The following is a 14,003-nucleotide window of genomic DNA, read 5'->3' as shown; positions in this document are numbered from 1 at the left end:
TTGAGTACTGTTGGATGCAGCTTGCATTCCATTCAGACTCTGAGAAATCATATTGACTTGCTGAGTCAATATTTTATTCTGAGCCAATATGGCATTCAGAGTATCAACTTCAAGAACTCTCTTCTTCATAGGCGTCCTATTACTCATAGGATTCCTCTCAGAAGTGTACATAAACTGGTTATTAGCAACCATGTCAATGAGTTCTTGAGCTTCTGCAGGTGTTTTCTTTAGGTGAATGGATCCACCTGCAGAAGTATCCAATGACATCTTTGATAACTCAGACAAACCATCATAGAATATATCCAGGATGGTCCATTCTGAAAGCATGTCAGAGGGACACTTTTTGGTCAACTGTTTGTATCTTTCCCAAGCGTCATAGAGGGATTCACCATCTTTTTGTTTGAAGGTTTGAACATCCACTCTAAGCTTGCTCAGCTTTTGAGGAGGATAGAACTTGGCTAAGAAAGCCGTGACCAGCTTATCCCAAGATTTCAGGCTATCTTTGGGTTGAGAGTCCAACCACACTCTAGCTCTGTCTCTTACAGCAAAAGGGAAAAGCATGAGCCTGTAGACTTCAGGATCTACTCCATTAATCTTAACAGTATCACCTATCTGCAAGAATTCAGTTAAGAACTGAAAAGGATCTTCAGATGGAAGTCCATGAAACTTGCAGTTCTGCTGCATCAGATAAACTAGCTGAGGTTTCAGCTCAAAGTTGTTTGCTCCAATGGCAGGAATGGAGATGCTTCTTCCATGTAAATTGGAATTAGGTGCAGTAAAGTCACCAAGCATTCTCCTTGCATTATTGTTGTTAGGTTCGGCTGCCATCTCCTTTACTTGTTCAAAATTTTCAATAAGGTTGTCTCTGGATTGTTGTAATTTAGCTTCTCTTAGTTTCCTCTTCAAAGTCCTTTCAGGTTCTGGATCAGCTTCAACAAGAATGCCTTTTTCTCGGTCCCTGCTCATAAGAAAGAGAAGAGAAAAAGAAAGAAGAGGAATCCTTTATGTCACAGTAAAGAGGTTCCTTATTGTTAGTAGAAAAAGAAGAAGAAGAAAAATTCGAACACAAATAGAAGAGGTGGTTCGAATTTGGTGAGTGATGTGAGGAAGAGATGTTAGTAGATGAATAAATAAATAGAATAAGAGGAGAGAGGGAGAGGATTTTCGAAAATAATTTTTGAAAAAGAGTTAGTGATTTTCGAAAATAGTTTTTGAAAAAGGTTAGTAATTTTTGAAAATTAAAATTAAAAATTAAAATAATTAATTAATTAAAAAGAAATTTTGAAAAAGAGGGAAGATGTTTTCGAAAATTAGAGAGAGAGAGAGTTAGTTTGGTGGTTTTGAAAAAGATAAGAAACAAACAAAAAGTTAGTTAGTTAGTTGAAACAAATTTTGAAAAGATAAGAAGTTAAGAAGTTAGAAAAGATATTTTGAAATCATATTTTTGAAAAAGATAAGATAAGAAGATATTTTTGAAAAGATATGATTGAAATTGGTTTTGAAAAAGGTTTGATTTTTTTTTTAAATCACAATTAATGACTTGATTCACAAGAAATCATGAGATATGATTCTAGAACTTAAAGTTTGAATCTTTCTTAACAAGCAAGTAACAAACTTAAAATTTTTGAATCAAAACATTAATTGATGATGTTATTTTCGAAAATTATGAGATAAAATTAAGAAAAACATTTTTGAAAAACATTTTTATACTTTTCGAAAATAACTAAGAAAAATGAAAAAGATTTAATTTTTGAAAAAGATTTTGAAAAAGATAAGATTTTTAAATTGAAAATTTGATTTGACTCATAAAAATAACTAGATTTTAAAAATTTTTTGAAAAAGTCAAATCTAATTTTCAAAATTATGAGAGAAAAGAGGGAAAGATATTTTTTTTATTTTTGAATTTTTATGTTGAGAGAGAAAAACAAGAAAATGATGCAATGCATGAGAATTTTAGATCAAAACATGTGATGCATGCAAGAATGCTATGAATGTCAAGATGAACACCAAGAACACTATGAAGATCAAGATGAACATCAAGAATATATTTTTGAAAAATTTTTAATGCAAAGAAAACATGCAAGACACCAAACTTAGAATTCTTTAATGCTTAAACACTAAGAATTCAAGAATGCATATGAAAAACAAGAAAAGACATAAAACATGCAAATGCAAAGATCAAACAAGAAGACTTACCAAGAACAACTTGAAGATCATGAAGAACACTATGAATGCATGAGAATTTTCAAAAAATGCAAGATGCACATGCAATTGACACCAAACTTATAACATGATTCAAGACTCAAACAAGAAACACAAAAAATATTTTTGATTTTTATGATTTTCTAATTTTTTTTGTATTTTTTCGAAAATTATTTGAAAAACAAAAATAAGGATTCCAAAATTTTTGATATGAATTCCAGGAATCTAGCATTCTTAGTCTAAAGCTCCAATCTGAGGGTTAGGCATGGCTTAATAGCCAGCCAAGCTTTAGTAGAACTTTACATTCAGTAGCCAATTTGCTAAGAAAGATAAAGAAGCTCTTCTCTTGAGTCCAAAAGAATTGAGACATGGCCTTACAGCCAGCCAGGCTTCAACATGCTTCATGAAACACTAGAATTCATCATTAAAAATTCTGAAGAAAAATATATTTTTGAAAACATTTTTTTTTCGAAAACAGATGAGAAAATTTTTGAAAGATTTTTTTGAAAAATTTTTGAAAAGAAAACAAAAAGAAAATTACCTAATTTGAGCAACAAGATGAACCGTCAGTTGTCCAAACTCGAACAATCCCCGGCAACGGCGCCAAAAACTTGGTGGACGAAATTGTGATTACACTTTGATTATGTAAAATTCATTGCTCTTTCTTTCCCTGGCAATGGCGCCAAAAACTTGGTGCCAATACCATGGTTTACAACTTCGCACAACTAACCAGCAAGTGCACTGGGTCGTCCAAGTAATACCTTACGTGAGTAAGGGTCGAATCCCACGGAGATTGTTGGTATGAAGCAAGCTATAGTCACCTTGTAAATCTCAGTCAGGCAGATATAAAATAGTAATGGGGTTTTCAAAAATAATACTAAAATAAGGATAGAAATACTTATGTAATTCATTGGTGAGAATTTTAGATAAGCGCATAGAGATGCTTTCGTTCCTCTGAACCTCTGCTTTCCTGCTATCTTCATCCAATCAGTCTTACTCCTTTCCATGGCTGGCTTTATGTAAGGATGTCACCGGTGCCAATGGCTACTTTCGATCTCTCTCGGGAAAATGATCCAAATGCTCTGTCACAGCACGGCTAATCGTCTGGAGGCATCACCTTTGTCGTTGGTTGCATCCTATTCCTCCCTGTGAAAATGGTCCGATGCGCTGTCACTGCATGGCTAATCATCTGGAGGTTCTCGATCATACTGGAATAGGATTTACTATCCTTTTGCATCTGTCACTACGCCCAGCACTCGCGAGTTTGAAGCTCGTCACAGTCATTCAATCCCGGAATCCTACTCGGAATACCACGGACAAGGTTTAGACTTTCCAGATTCTCATGAATGCCGCCATCAATCTAGCTTATACCACGAAGATCCCAATATCTCGGACTCGGTCCCCTGTATTAGTAATCTAAGAGATACTCGTTCAATCGAAGGTAGAACGGGAGTGGTTGTCAGGCACGCGTTCATAGGGAATGATGATGATTGTCACGTTCATCACATTCAGGTTGAAGTGCGAATGAATATCTTAGAAGTGGAATAAGTTGAATTGAATAGAAAACAGTAGTACTTTGCATTAATCTTTGAGGAACAGCAGAGCTTCACACCTTAATCTATGGAGTGTAGAAACTCTACCGTTGAAAATACATAAGTGAAAGGTCCAGGCATGGCCGAGAGGCCAGCCCCCGAAACGTGATCAATAGTCTCCTAAGATGAACAATGGATTAAAACTGAGACCAAAGATGTCTAATACAATAGTAAAAGGTCCTATTTATAATAAACTAGCTACTAGGGTTTACAGAAGTAAGTAATTGATGCATAAATCCACTTCCGGGGCCCACTTGGTGTGTGCTTGGGCTGAGCTTGAATGTTACACGTGCAGAGGCTCTTTTTGGAGTTGAACGCCAGCTTTTGTGCCATTTTGGGCGTTGAACACCACTTTGCAACTTGTTTCTGGCGCTGGACGCCAGAATTGGGCAGAGAGCTGGCGTTAAACGCAAGTTTACGTCATCTAAACTTAGGCAAAGTATAGACTATTATACATTGCTAGAAATCCCTGGATGTCTACTTTCCAAAGCAATTGGAAGCGTGCAATTTCGAGTTCTGTAGCTCCAGAAAATCCACTTTGAGTGCAGGGAGGTCAGAATCCAACAGCATCAGCAGTCCTTCTTCAACCTCTGAATCTGATTTTTGCTCAGGTCCCTCAATTTCAGCTAGAAAATACCTGAAATCACAGAAAAACACACAAACTCATAGTAAAGTCCAGAAATGTGAATTTAACATAAAAACTAATGAAAACATCCCTAAAAGTAACTAGATCCTACTAAAAACATACTAAAAACAATGTCAAAAAGCGTATAAATTATCCGCTCATCACACGCCCATGGTGATGGTTCCTCTTGGAGTGATTAGTTGGTGTGCCATGCCCCTTAGCTCAAGTGGCATGCCCATAGAAGGGGATGGGTCAGGCGTGCCTCACCCAACCTGGCGTGCCACGCGCCCTTTTGTGTCCTCCATTGTTGCTCTCTGGAACTTTGTACTAGCGTGCCACGCCCAACTCCTGGCGTGCCACACCCATGTGAATGCTTGAGAATTCTCCTCTGGACTTTAGTACTGGCATGCCATGCCCAGCTCCTGGCGTGGCACGCTAGTTCATTTTTGTAGCGTTTGCTCTGAGTGGCACGCCCGCTTCACACGCCTAGCTCATTTTTGTTGTTGTCTTCCCCTTTTTGATGTCTTTTTCTCCTGAAATTCAGCACAACTCATCTCAAAGCAACGTACCATAATATTCATCAAATAATGCATGAATTGCAATGATCAAATGTGGTTTATGCTCTTTTATGGTCCTCTTTATGCAAGAAAGAAGGGTAGATGATGCAAGTCATCACAACACCAAACTTAATCTTTGCTCGTCCCAAGCAAACCACTGTAAGTAGGCCTTTTATAAATTGAGACCTTGGCCTTGAATGAGTGCAACATGACTAAGGGTAGGATTAAGTGTTAAACACATGTATGAATATTTTAATGTCATAGAGAACTCTTAGATCTTTGAGGGTTCTTTCAAGTATAAGCTTCAGGGGTCCTTTCTATTGATTGCCACCTTGAAGTAGTAAGAGTTGTTTCACTTTCTTTTTGGTTGTGCTTTCTTGACCACGACTCTAAGTGTTTTGTCTCAAGACAACCCTTTAATTAAGCTTTCAATTAGCACTCCTAAACCAGTTGGTTTTAGGGTACTAGGTGTTGAAGCACGTCTAAGAATTTACTTGCCCAGGTCTCTTCTTGACACATATTTACCACAAGCATCTACTAGGATCTTTAACTCTTTTTGAGATTTTTAATGTTTCTTTCCCATCCTAGTAGTTGATGCTCAGAGCCTTGGGTCTGTGTTGCTTACTACTTCTTGGTTCTATGGATATTCAAGGGGTATCCATTAACTTTTTCTTGTTATACCTTCTAAGACTAGTTGCTTTCCATGACTCATTTTCTTCTCTTTTTTTTTTCATTCAAGGTTCTGCACTCACTTCCTTGTTTCTTAGTTTGTTGAATAATCTCTCTTGGCCTTGGTTTCACTTACTCTTATTTTTGCACAGCTCAGAGCAACTCTTATGAAAACAAGCTCTACTTTATTTATGTTGAAAAGGAAGACTTGAAATACATTGCATTTTCTTTCTTGTAGTTTAAAGGACTCATAAAGGACTTAAAGCATGAAATAAAACTAAGCAGAAAATATAAACTACCTTAGCATGACTATTTATTTTTGACAGAGAGTAAATCAAACAAAAGCTAAAACATGATTCAGGAATTAGAGAATGTCAACCATAGGACTTAACAACCTTGAGCAGCTTCATCTTCAGTTCATTGGCCCCTTTCCTTTGTCTTTCTTCTTGGAAGGGGAGGAGCCACCTTCACCCTTTTTGGAGGATCCTTCTTGTGCCTTAGCATATTTGGGCTTCCAAAATCCCAGCCTCCTCATGTAGTTCCTCTCATCCTCCTTGTGTTTGGCTAGAATTTCCTCTTGTCTTGCACTCAGCTCCTCCATTCCTTGCATGAACGTTGGGTATCCTGGGTTTAGAGTGGCTACGGCATTACACAAGTGATTTAGCTTCACTTGTATGTTGATGTCATACTGCCTCCTGGAGATAGTTCTGGCATCATAGAGATGCCTAAATTCAGCAAGGTTCCTCTGTTGCCATTTGCCTTGCTCTACTATTTTGTCCAGTGCACTTCGCACCTCTCCCCAGTCAAATTGTTCTTGCTGCTCCTTCCTCATATGCTCCCAACTCCCTTGGAGTTGTTGGATGTTCTCACTGACTTGGTCCCATTGCTTTTGCTGAGTCTCCTTGAGTTGATTGACATCCTCCCTCAGATGGTATAGGTCTCCCTTCATTTGGTGTACATCTCCTTGCAATTGTTCCCAATTGAATCCCTCTGGAAATTGTTGGTATTGTTGGTAAGGTGGTAGTTGAAGTGCTAGATGATGTGGTTGCTCTTCTGCCTCTTCTTCTTCTTGTTGTTGTTGCACATGTGGCTCATGAGCATGAGCTCTTTGTTCTCTGGCCCTCTAAAGTGGGTTAACAGCCACCACTTTGGCCATCTTCTTGGCAGTTATGAATTTGTCTTGCTTCACTAGCACCTCATCGATAATCTTTTCAACTCCAGCCTCATCACATAACCTCTGTATGATGCTGGGGAATGCCAACTTTGTGTTGTCACTTGTACTTTTCAGCACTTTATTAATGTTGTTGGCAATTAGCTCTCCCACATTGACATTCTCACCTTTCATGATGTTGTATATGAGCACAGCTCTCTCCTTGGTCACCTCTGAAGTGTTGGATGTAGGGATTAGGGACCTCCTCACAAATTCCAGCCACCCTCTAGCTTGGGAGCTCAGATCCCTTCTTCTCAATTGGTTGGGTATCCCATCCTTATCATTTATCCAATGCACATTTAGCACGCAAATCTCGTTCAGGATTTCATCAAATCCAGGGTCTTATTGCTTTATTCTTTCTTCATAGCTCCGGGTGGAGCTTGTCCTCTTTACCATTAGCATCCTCTCTATGCTGGAGGGACTATAGTCAATGGACTTCCTCCTCACATAGCTAATGTAGCCATAGGGTTGTCCTGGTTGAGGCACATTATTAGCATAAAACTCCTTCACCAAGCTCTCTACTACCTTCTTTGATGGGTTACATAGGAGTGCCCAGCACCTACTGTTAATCTCAATGTTGAACTCAAGATGATCGTTCCTCCCTAGTTGGAACCCAACCTCTGGGATGATTTCCCTCTCACTCACCCAACCATTGAATGCGAAGAGAAACTTGTGTTCATTGAAAGATGAGCTTGAGGATCCAGAAGTTGGTTCCTTGATTTTTCTTTTCTTTGAGGCTGAGCTTTTTGTTGGTGCCATTGAGTTGAGAGAATGTGTTTGAGGTTGTGGAACAAAATTTTGGGAAAGGTTACAAGAGAGGCAAGCAAAACAAGGTTTTGCTCTAACACCAAACTTAGGACTTGATTGTCCCAATTAAGAAAAGGGAAAAAAAGTAGGGGAAGAGAAGTAGTGGAAGGCGAAAAGAGAAAAGAAGAATAAAAGTGTTTGGATTCTTTTTTGTGTGTGATTAGGGGTTTGAAGTGGGAGAAGAGTTGGGAAAGTGAGGCTTTTATAGGGGGTGAAGAGTGTGGTTTGAATGGTGGGAAATAAAAAGGATTTAATCTTTTCCCACTTGGAGAGTGGCGCCTAGCGTGGGAAGAGGCGCCAACCCTTTTCTCACTATGCCTCCTGCATGTGTTGAGTTTCAAAGTGTAAGTACACTTTGACTTCTTTGCTTTATGAGTTATTCACCATGTGGGTCCCATCTTTTCTCCTGAAAATGAAACTGAAACCTGTTAGTAATGACAAAAGAGTCCTTCATATTCCTTCTTATCATGGGTAAGTGGGATTGCAACTGATGGGTGTCCCTCGGGACACCAACCTTAATCCTATTGCATCTTAATAAATTGGTTTCATCATTGTGTATTTAATGTGCTCATAATGATGAAATAACTCCAATCTTTTCATTTTCTTTTATTTCTAACCACTTCTGAACACATTAAATCGTCATTATGCTCTTGCCAAAATATTAAGTGCTTTCAGATTGAGTAAAATTGGGCTTGCTAGGTGATCCTTGTATGGTGGTGGCCACACCAAACTTAACCTCTGGGCTTACTCTTTGAAATCAAGTTATCAAAATGGTTGTAAGCCTAGATTAAGTGGGTGAGTGGCCACACCAAACTTAGCCTTTTAGCTAGTTCTCAGCCCACTTACTCATCATTAGTACATGCATTCAGCAAGTTACAATTCCGGAATAAAAGAGACAAGAGAATGTCAGGATATCTTAACTATCAAAACTGATATTCAAACTTCCTAACCTACTATTTGCAATCTAATTCTAAATGGTAATGCAACACAAGTGTGAAACTGAAACTTAAACTATCTAAAGCAATGAATTTTTAAACTACTTCTAAGAAAAATAATAAATCAAAAGGATAAAGTGTTGGGGTGCCTCCTAACTAGCGCTTCTTTATTGTTACTAGCTTAACACTCCTCCATCTTTAGTTGAGTTTGTAGCTCACTCTCTGCTCCTCTAAGGAACCTCCTAAGTAGTGTTTGAGTCTATGGCCATTGACAGTGAAAGTTCTTTGAGTCTTATCCTCCATGAGCTCTACATGACCATAGGGAAACACCTTGAGTATCGTGAAGGGTCCTGACCATCGAGACTTAAGTTTCCCAAGGAAGAACTTGAGTCTCGAGTTATACAGTAGCACTTTTTCTCCTTCAGTTAACTCCCTTCTTGCTATCTTTTGATCATGCCACCTTTTTGTGTCCTCTTTGTAAATTTTTGCATTCTCATATGCTTGATTTCTAAATTTCTCCAGCTCATTTAGCTGCATTAATCTTCTTTCTCCAGCAGCTTGCTCATCATAGTTTAGCATTTTTAGAGCCCAAAACTCTCTATGCTCAAGATCAACTGGTAAGTGACAAGCCTTGCCATATACTAGTTGGTATAGGGACATTCCAATTGGTGTCTTGTAGGCTATCCTGTAGGCCCATAATGCATCATCCAGCTTCTTAGACCAATCCTTTCTTGAGCTTCCAATAGTTTTTTCAAGAATTCTTTTGAGTTCTCTGTTTAAAATCTCAGCTTGCTCGTTGGTCTATGGATGGTACGGAGTTGCCACCTTGTGCTTGACTCCATACCTGAGAAGTAGTGTCTCAAGTTGTTTGTTGCAGAAGTGTGTCCCTCCATCACTAATGAGGGCTCTAGGAACTCCAAATCTACTGAAGATGTTCCTTTTCAAGAAGCTTATCACAACCTTGTTGTCATTTTTCGCAGTGGCTATGGCTTCTACCCATCTTGAGACATAATCAACAGCCACCAATATGTAACTATTTGAGTAGGAGTTTGGGAAGGGTCCCATAAAGTCAATTCCCCATACATCAAATAGTTCAAGCTCTAGTATGAATTGCTGTGGCATCTCATTTCTTTTGGTTAGATTACCAGCTCTTTGGCACTCATCACATCTTGACACCAATTCTTTAGCATTCTTGAACATTGTTGGCCAGTAAAATCCAGATTGAAGCACTTTTGCTGCTGTTCTTTCTCCACTGAAGTGGCCTCCATATGCGAATTTATGGCACTGCCACAGCACTTCCTGACCTTCTTCATGGGAGACACACCTTCTTAAGATTCCATCAGCACACTTCTTGAACAAATAGGGGTCATCCCAGATGTAGTGTTTGGCATCCTTGATTAGCTTTCTCCTCATGTGTTTGTTGATATTGGTTGGTAGTTCCCCAATAGCCTTGAAGCTAGCTATGTCTGCAAACCAAGGGGCTACCTGGATCATCATCAACTGCTCATTAGGGAAGCTTTCATTTACTGCAACTTGGTGTGTCTCTTCTTCTTTTTGTGGAATCCTTAAGAGGTGGTCAGCTACCTTGTTCTCTGTTCCGCTCCTATCTTCAATCTCAATGTCAAATTCTTGTAGTAGCAGAATCCATCTTATTAATCTAGGCTTAGATTTTTGTTTGGTAAGCAAGTATTTGAGTGCTGCATGATCAGTGAATACAATTACTTTAGAGCCAATAAGATATGATCTAAACTTATCAAAAGCAAAGACTATGGCTAAAAGTTCTTTCTCTGTTGTGGTGTAGTTCCTTTGATTCTCATTAAGGACATTCCTAGCATAGTAAATAACATGTACTAGCTTGTCTTTCCTCTTTCCTAGAACGGCACCAACAGCAAAATCAGATACATCACACATTAATTCAAAAGAAAGATTCCAGCTAGGTGGTGCTATAATAGGTGCAGAGGAGAGTCTCTTCTTAAGTTCATCAAAGGCTACCATGCACTCTCTATCAAAAACAAAGGGATTATTTGAGACAAGTAGGTTGCTAAGAGGTTTTGCAATCTTTGAAAAGTCCTTGATGAACCTTCTATAAAACCCAGCGTGTCCCAAAAAGCTTCTGATTGCCTTGACATTGCAAGGTGGAGGTAGTTTCTCAATTACTTCCACCTTTACCTTGTCTACTTCTATGCCATTTTTTGAAATCTTGTGGCCAAGAACCACCCCCTCAGTTACCATAAAATGGCACTTATCCCAGTTCAAAACCAGGTTGGTTTCTTGGCACCTTTTTAGCACCAGAACAAGATGACATAGGTAATCAGAATATGAGTTTCCACACAGAAAAGTCGTCCATGAATACTTCTATGAACTTCTCAACCATGTCCGAAAAGATGGAGAGCATGCACCTTTGGAATGTTGCAGGTGCATTGCACAATCCAAAGGGCATTCTCTTATAAGCAAAAACACCATATGGACAAGTAAATGAAGTTTTTTCCTGGTCCTTGGGGTCTACAACAATTTGATTGTAGCCCGAATACCCATCCAGGAAGCAATAATACTCATGTCCTGCCAATCTCTCGAGCATCTGATCCATGAAAGGTAAGGGGAAATGATCCTTCCTAGTGTCTTCATTAAGCTTCCTATAGTCAATGCACATGCGCCACCCGGTCACCGTTCTTGTAGGTATCAGCTCATTCTTCTCATTTGGCACCACATTGTTCCCTCCCTTCTTTGGGACTACTTGCATCGGGCTTACCCAAGGGCTGTCTGAGATGGGGTAAATCACCCCTGCTTGCCACAACTTCAACACTTCTTTTTGAACCACTTCATTCATAGTTGGATTCAGCCTCCTTTGTTTTTGCCTTGAAGGTTTGGCATCTTCCTCAAGTAAGATCTTGTGCATGCACATTGAAGGACTGATCCCTTTTAAATCTACAAGTGTCCAGCCTGTGGCATCCTTGTGTTGTCTCAGCACTTGGATAAGCTCCTCCTCTTGCTCCTTACTCAAACTTGAATTTATGATCACTAGGTGGGTGTTGTTGGCACCCAAATATGCATATTTCGAGCTGGGTGGTAAAGTTTTCGGCTCTAGTTTTGGTGCCTCTGCTTCTTTGTTGTCTGTGGTGGTTGGCATGCTTGAATTCTTCATGATTCCTTGTGATAGTTCTCCACTTGAGGCTTGTTGTTCCAGCCCCATAGTTCCTTCATATTGTTCTTCTTCCAAAACCCCTTGAACTATCTGTTTTATGGTGTCTGCCATTATGCATTCTCCTACGGACTCCTTGGGGTAACTCATTGCCTTAAAGACGTTGAAGACCATCTTCTCTTCATGCAATCTTAAGACTAGTTCCCCCTTTTCACATCAATGATGGATGCAACAGTAGCTAGGAATGGCCTTCCTAGGATGATTGATGTGTTGGCCTCTTCTTCCATGTCCAACATAATAAAATCAGCTGGGAAAATGAATTTCCCCACTTTCACTAACAAGTCTTCCACTACCCCTTGTGGAAACTTGAATGTTCTGTCAGCCAATTGGAGTGCCATTCTTGTTGATTTGGCTTCCTCAATCTTCATCCTTCTCATCATGGTTAGGGACATGAGGTTTATGCTAGCTCTCAGGTCACACAAGACTTTCTCAATATTGATATCCCCTATGATGCAGGGGATTTAGAAACTCCCTGGGTCCTTCATCTTCTGAAGTAGCTTCTTTTGTACGATGGCGCTACATTCCTCAGTTAGTACTATGGTCTCCTTTGCCCCCCAGTTCCTTTTTCTTGTTATGAGCTCTTTCAAGAATTTGGCATAAAATGGCATTTGCTCGAATGCCTCAGCAAATGGTATGTTGATTTGGAGCTTCTTGAACATCTCTAGGAACTTAGTGAATTGGCCATCCTTCCCATCTTTTCCCAGCCTTTGTGGGTATGGTGCCTTTGGCACATAAGGCTTCAAGACTGGTTTTGATGAGGATGGAGCAGGGGTCTCTCCTTCATTCTTGTTTTCATGCTTTTCTGCAGCTTCATCTTCATGGTTGCCTTTGCTTGGGGTTCCTTCTTCCATAACTTTCCCACTTCTAAGTGTAATGGCCTTGCATTCCCCTCTTGGGTTGGCCATGGTATCACTGAGAAATGTGTGTGTGGACATTAGGATTTGCTTGGATAAGATCCCTACTTGTGCTTCTAACTTTGAGATTGCTGCACCTTGATTTTTTAGATTTGACCTATATTCTTCTAGGTTGGCGTCTATCCTTCTGTCAATCTGCGTTTGTCTCTCCATAAGGGTGGAGACGGCTCCTGCAAGTTGTGATGATAATTGTTCTATTGTAGCCTCCATCCTCTCAAAGTGGCTCTTGATTTCACATGGTTACATAGTTGAGGGTGGTGTGTCTAGATGGTGGTTATTGTGTGTTGGTTGGTTGCCATGGTATGATGTGTTTTGTGAGTTATGGTAAGGTCTATGATTGCCTTTTTGATGGTTGGGGTTGTATGTGTTGTGTTGATTTGATGGATAACGTTTGTTGTGGTCCTGGTTATGGCGTTGTTGGTTTCCACACCCGAAATTTGGGTGGTTCTTCCAACCTGGGTTGTATGTCTTAGAGTTTGGATTATATGGTGGTCTGGATGAGTTGTTCACATAATTAGCTTGTTCCCAGTCACCTTCAGATTCTGATGCACTTCATTCTTGTTGAGGAGTTTGGTCTTGAATTGCTGAAACTTGAGTAGCCTCCATCTTCTTGGTTAAGGCTGCTAGTTGTGCTGCAATTGCCTTATTTTGAGCTAACAAGGCATTCACAGAATTGAGTTCTACTACTCCTTTCTTCTGAGTTCTTTCTGAAGCATAAAAATACTCATTTTCAGCTACAGTCTCGATGACATCTATGGCTTCTTCAATGGTTTTCTTTTTATTGAGTGAGCCTCTTGAAGAATGATCCACGGCCTTCTTTGATTTATAGGACAGCCCTTCATCGAAGATGTGTAGTTGCACCCACTCATTGAACATTTCTGGTGGGCATCTTCTTGTCAAATCCTTGAATCTCTCCCAGGCCTCATAGAGTGTTTCACCATCTTGTTGTCTGAAAGTTTGCACCTCAGCTCTTAGCCTGTTGATTCTTTGTGGAGGATAAAATCTTGCAAGGAATCTGTTTACAACATCCTCCTATGTGGTTAGGCTCTTGATGAGTGGATATTTTATACGCTTTTTGGGGTTAATTTCATATAGATTTTAGTATGTTTTAGTTGGTTTTCAGTTTATTTTCATTAGTTTCTAGGAAAAATCCATATTTCTGGACTTTACTATGAGTTTGTGTGTTTTTCTGTAATTTCAGGTATTTTCTGTCTGAAATTGAGGGAGCTGAGCAAAAATCTGATTCAGGCTGAAAAAGGACTGCTGATGCTGTTGGATTCTGACCTCCCTGCA

General features: G+C 39.5%; 1 non-coding gene across 1 annotated transcript; it reads left to right on the top strand.

The window, feature by feature from the left end:
* Positions 1–13,580: 13,580 nt before the first annotated feature.
* Positions 13,581–13,688, top strand: LOC148577606 (small nucleolar RNA R71). The gene has a single exon (XR_015903990.1). It is a non-coding gene; the product is annotated as a small nucleolar RNA R71 (small nucleolar RNA).
* Positions 13,689–14,003: the final 315 nt, after the last annotated feature.

This window comes from Arachis ipaensis, chromosome B1, assembly GCF_059453495.1.
Source record: "Arachis ipaensis isolate K30076 ecotype BB chromosome B1, ASM5945349v1, whole genome shotgun sequence".
NCBI lineage: Eukaryota > Viridiplantae > Streptophyta > Magnoliopsida > Fabales > Fabaceae > Arachis > Arachis ipaensis.
The sequence above is the reverse complement of the archived record's forward strand: the minus strand, read 5'-3'. Positions and strand labels throughout refer to the sequence as shown.